The sequence below is a fragment of the Silurus meridionalis genome, chromosome 1, assembly GCF_014805685.1.
Source record: "Silurus meridionalis isolate SWU-2019-XX chromosome 1, ASM1480568v1, whole genome shotgun sequence".
Taxonomy (NCBI): domain Eukaryota; kingdom Metazoa; phylum Chordata; class Actinopteri; order Siluriformes; family Siluridae; genus Silurus; species Silurus meridionalis.
The window spans coordinates 1786137-1792368 of NC_060884.1; the positions used below are offsets into that span (position 1 = coordinate 1786137).

The window sequence follows — 6232 nt, forward strand, 5'->3', positions numbered from 1 at the left end:
CATAAAACAGCCGAAATTAAAACCTTCAACACAACACACAATTATTCACGACGTCCATCCTTTCCTCAGATATACAAAATTATAATAAACCATCAAAAAATAATTTGTAATCACTAACTAAACTAAACGGCATTTAAATCCGTCCGTGTGGAAACATCGCAAAAGTCCGTTTGATCTCCTGATAATTTACGTCGTTTAAAAAAACATGATTATTTTAAAACATTTGCAAGAATATTTTTTCTTCATGCTCAATGTTGTGTTTGGTTTCACTAATAATAAACATACATTTGCATAAAGCATAAATATTTGTCCATGCGCATGTTGATTAGAGTATTAACAATTAGAAAAAAACTATTAATGTAAGGTACATTTAGAACAGATAAAAATGTGTGATTAAGCTGCGATTATTCACGAGTAATTAATTATATATTATATTATATTATATTATATTAATCACATTTTATATTATATTATATTATATTATATTATATTATATTATATTAATCACATTTTATATTATATTATATTATATTATATTATATTATATTATATTATATTATATTATATTATATTATTGTAATGTCTATAGTTCTTTCATTTGACGTGCTCATTTGGAAAGCTGAACACTAGATGGCGCCCTTGCTTCATTTTTGCTTACTGCTTTATCTATTTATTGATTTTATATATATATATATATATATATATATATATATATATATATATATATATATATATATACATGGTTACTGTACAAAATTAAATGGGAGTAAATATTGTTGGGGCACCATTTATTGGCCCAATAGTTTACATTTTTATACATCAGTTATCTGGTTATTATCGAACACTGGCAAAAAATTATTTATCGCATAACATCATTTTTTGTTTTACCTGTGATGATGCTTTGAACAGGGTTTTTTTTAAAAAAAACGTATGTTTGTTAATAACGTAAATGGAGTTATTCATGTAATAAAAAATGTATGTTTTATAAAACCATACCAAACACCTGGAAAAGTCACACCAGTTGAAACCAGGTTTTCTAATCCAGAGATCTCCAGCTGTTCTGCATTTCATAAAACAAGTTTTTATATTTCCATGGAAGATTTTCTTCCTTGAAGTGACTATGATGATGAAAAGAAAGCCTGAAGTTTTTACATCATTTAACAATTGTTTGAACATAAACTTGTTCTAGTTTTTTAAACGATTATTTACTGCTCATTTCTACAGACTTTATATTTCACACAAGAGACACAAGTTGGTGTACCAGGGATCTTTGGCTGAATGTATGACCTGTTATCGCTATCATCTCTATTTATTGAGGCGCTCGGCTGAGCCGTGCCTCCTAAGGCATCAGAGGCGTCTGGAGCCGAGCCGTATGCTGTGAATAAACCCGTCATAATCCTCAAACGCTCTCAAATTCCTCCAGAGTGACGCTTCATCTCCAATCTGCTCAATTCTCTTCAAAAGGAGTCCTCAGACCCAGACGAAATGGCATGGATATTTAGTGATGGATGGGCCGAGGCAGGTATGCTTCAAGTGCACCATCTCCAAAAGCCCCAACACACACACACACACACACACACACACACACAAGCCTACAGAGAAACATCTGAAACCAGAGCAGTGATGAGTTTTTCTCAGCTCCGGGCGTTAGATTGATTTCCTGCGAGCTCCTAAAACCTTTATCTTCATCATCAGCTCTTCGTCGGCTTTAAGAGCAAAACCGCGCGAGCAAACCTCTGAATAAGAATTAAAAGAAGCTTTCAATGTTGTGCATGAAATTTTAAAGATCATCCAAAAGTTTCTCCAACTTTTACAAACATCACAGGAAGTGAGCGGAAATGTTTCATGATATTACATCTGGGGAAGTGTGGGGTGCCAATAATTTTGAACACCTATGTCTATTGTGCTTTGGGTTTGTCCTGAACCTGTTCTACCCGTGTCCTTTTTTTCCCTCTTCTCAAAACCTGTGTTTATATGCATACTTGTGGATGTTTTGGTTTGTGTGTGTGTGTGTGTGTGTGTGTGTGTGTGTAATTAAAACACTTGCCCTGCACCATACACCTGATAAATCATTGTCCGGTGACGTGGACAGCATGTTGGTGTAATTACCAGGATGCACGTCTGCAGAAGCAGAAGCTGAGCCTCGGAGCACTTTAATGAGCTGCTGTACTGAAAACGTGTGGAATATGAGGTGATGAATGAACCTGTGATGGCTGGAAACATGAATGATTTTAAACACAGAGGCTGGTAGGACAACAACGTCTGAGAAGAGAAAAATGATCAGAAATTGGTGTGATGGAGATCTAAGCTCTACCTCAATCCATAAACTACACGGAAGTGGGAATTCTGTAGGGTCCAATGTCACCTAAAAGCTGCAAACTTCCTTATTTTAACCCCTATTTTTTTCCTACTTCCCTCAACTGCCGGGTTCCAACCAACAACCAGTTCTTCTTCCACCACTGAGAAGGAAACTTCTCTGAGAAACCAGAAAACAAACTGCACCTCATAGTCATACAGAAGGACTGAGCTATCTGCCTGCTTCCACATACACGAGCTGACAGACGCCTGTGATTGGCTCCAAAAAATCACATCATCATCATCAATGAAATGGAGACGTGTTTTATAGGAGAGGTTTCTCCAAAATAAGTGTAAGGAGTCTCCAGTGTTAGCACTTTGTGACAGTCAAAGAAAAAGCTTTTTTTATTGTATTATATATAATTGGATTTATTTATTTTTAATTACTTGTTAAAATGTTTTTTGTTTTGTTTTGTTTTGTTTTTTTTTTGAGGGGGGGGGGGGTGGTTGGGCAATAAAAACAATAAAAACAATAAAATAGAACAAAAAAAAAAATTAAACCAAACAAACAAATAAAAAAATTAAGGAAAAAAATGTTTTAAAAAATCGATATAATTCATTTAAGAAGCAGGAGAAAAGAAAAAGTGTTAAAAAAAAAAACAATTATAAATTAAAAATATATAAGAAAAGATATAAAGAATAAAAATCCTTCTCATTTCTCAGTGCTGTATTTTTGTAAAGATATGAAACGTTGCAGTAGAAATAAAACAGAAATAAGGGATGATTATACCTGTATGGTGTTTAATTATAAAACAAGACCCACGAGCAGTGTGTGTGTGTGTGTGTGTGTGTGTGTGTGTGTGTGTGTGTGTGTTTTGTTTCCCTGTGCTGTAATTTGGTTCGAGAGTAATAACAGGGGAAAAGGCCAGTGCTGGTCTTGTATCATCGCTCATGTCCTGAGCTGCACCGTTTAATGAAGCTCTGTGAGAGGGGCAGTTAAGTCTAAACTACACCACACACACACACACACACACACACACACACACACACCACTGTGGATCCTACACCATCCCTGCAGTGTGACCCGTAACTTATCAATTACGTGAACTTTTTCTGTTGCTTTTGTTGCTCTTTTTTCCATCATGCTAAATGTTTATTAGGCATGAGTTTAACACATATGGAAGGAGTCTCCAGTGTCAGAGTTAAAACTATATGTTTGCATATTACTTGGATAAATGTAAATATAAATTGATAAAAAATCCAGTGGTACCGCTCGTATTCACAGGTCTGGAAGTGGAGAACGAACCCTTTCTCAGGCTTAGACACGCTAGCTTCGGGGTTGGCCGACCTCCTCACGATGTCTAGCTTTCTGAAAAATATATTTGTAAGTATGTCCGAGACCAAATCAATTTCTCTTCCTCCTTAGGCATAAAAAGTCTAACTCTGATGTATTAACATGTGCACAGCTACACACGTGTTTTACCAGTCGAACACGGCTGTAACAGTTTCCCTCTGACCAACCAATCAGAGGACAGAAAAATGCTGGCGCTATTCTGGACCAGCGATCTGCCCTGTGAGGAGAATATCAAATCTGATTGGTTGAAGAAACAGAACAATTTCTTAAGGAGACTATGGTAAAAGTCCAGCAGTACTGATTCTGAAGGCTCTGTGCAGATTAGATCGACACGGCAGCTCATAGAGGCTGAAATCTGATTGGACAAAAAAATCTAACATCCACATACACGTACTGGAAGCAGTGCAGCCGAGAGAAACGCTACAGATGAAGAGAATAAACTGTTGGGAATAAATAAATGAAATTTTATGGAGCAAATATTAGAATTTATGTTGTAAATGAAGGTCAGTGATTCTATAAGTGTTTAGGCAGCAGAGAAGGATTTACTGACTCTGACCGCTGCCACTGGGTAAAGTATATAAATACTAAATTGCAGCTTCGTCACATCAGCAGCATGAGTGTGTTTTGTGTTTATTCTTATATACAGCATAACCAGGAGTTCTGGAGTAGTTTGATGACAGAACTGTGCGCTGTTTCACTGTATTTATTAAATCTTTAGTTATAAAGATGTGACTCATTAAATATCCTACAATAAAAATAAATCAATCATATCTTTGGCATGAATAACATTTCCAACCTTTTACTGAAAAACCCTGTGTTTTTTCTACTCCTGTGATAAAGACGTGCGCTGGAAACGCTTGTTTTTTATGTATTTCCATGTGCTTTTAATGAATCTAATCAATTGTGCTCAATGAGTCTTTGCGAAAGCGTGAAAAATCCATCAGCGGTAAATAAGAGCAGGATCGGCACGTGAGTAATTCGTTAGCTGTTCGGTTCAACATGATGAAGTGCGTGTCGACGATGCGAATCCAAAAAGGACATCTTTCACAAGCCGGTCATCGGGGGCCGTTCGAGTCTGACATCGCGATTGTGGAGCATTTAATCGGATATAATATTAAAAATGTGGCTTTTTATTAGTTTTAAAATAATTTTTTTTATCAGTGAATCAAAGAAAACTCACTGTAATTGACCAGTGACAGAGCTCTGAAGGTTTCAGGGTTATGTTTCAGTGGCAAATTAGCAAACATACGTGATGCGGTTAACTAGCATGCATGCTATTGACACGAAGAACAACAAAGTGGCTAATGCGTTATTTAGGAAACGTGTGTGTGTTGATTTAAAAAAGTGTGCATTTGTATCATGATGCGTGATTTTGTACAAATTTGCGATGGTAAAATCCCATTTAGTCCCAAAAATCTGTAATGAATATTTGATATATAGATCAACTTCTCCTCGTTTCTGCTACGTGAATATGACGTACCACAAAGCTACGGAGACGGAGGCGTGTCCTGAGAGTCACATAGAATACAGATTGACATGGCAGAGGTAGAGCTGTAACTTCCCGCAGACACAACAGGAAAAAAACGTCTGGTTTTATTTCATCTTGTTTTTTAACATGGTTTATTACTTATTATAACTTATAACATGTAATAAAGCTTTTATAAGACCTTGTAATACCTAACCAAGCTTAGAAATTGTTAAAGCATTGCAGAGCACTCTCGTCGTATGATGTCATGGTGTACTAATACCCTGCCATACTGAGACGTATTCTCAGTGCCGCGTTATAACACTTCATATCGGTTTTATTCCAGCCATTATAAGCATTCGCTCTTTCTGTAATGTGTATCAATGATTCTGATCCAACCCTCTTGCATGCTGAAGGAGGAAGACAGTGGCCAGAGGCATCTTGGGTAAACAGAGAGCTGTATTCCCTCTGGCGTCTCATTTATTGGTGACATAGCGAGAGATTGTGTTTGCTTCACTTCTGCACCATCGTCCATTACAACGAAGCGGCACAAATTCTCGTCCCGCTTCTGCTCTTCTGTCGTTTATATGTATTTATTTATGTTTATTTAGAAGCAGGTGTCTCCAGGTGGAAAGCAGATTTTTATGAAGTCGAGACAGGAGCATTGTCGTGCGGAACAGGTTTGGATCTCTTGCTTAAGTTAAGAGATTATTTCATGCTACAAAAACGTTTTATACAATCAAACTTTGTAGTAATAGTTTGGAAGCACATATGGATTTTTTTCAATATAGTGTTTATTGGAACTGGGTTCCCTGGTGGTCTAGTGGTTAGGATGCGGCGCTCTCACCGCTGGGGCCCGGGTTCGATCCCCGGTCAGGGAACCGCCATTAGGGTTGCACAAGCCTTAGTGCCGGTCCCAAGCCTGGATATATGGGGAGGGTTGTGTTAGGAAGGGCATCCAGCGTAAAAACATGTGCCAAATCAAACATGCGGATGGTCCGCTGTGGCGCCCCCTAATGGTAGAAGCCGAAAGAAAGTGTGTGTGTGTTTATTGGAATTAGGTGTTATGAATAAATGCTTTAGAACATCATATGAATTAATTATATGTTATATGTTCA

The 6232-nt window shown here is 37.0% G+C and overlaps 1 non-coding gene across 1 annotated transcript; it reads left to right on the plus strand.

Annotated features, from left to right (window-relative positions):
* Positions 1 to 5923: 5923 nt before the first annotated feature.
* trnae-cuc lies at positions 5924 to 5995 on the plus strand. The gene has a single exon. It is a non-coding gene; the product is annotated as a tRNA-Glu (tRNA).
* The last annotated feature ends 237 nt before the right edge of the window (positions 5996 to 6232 follow it).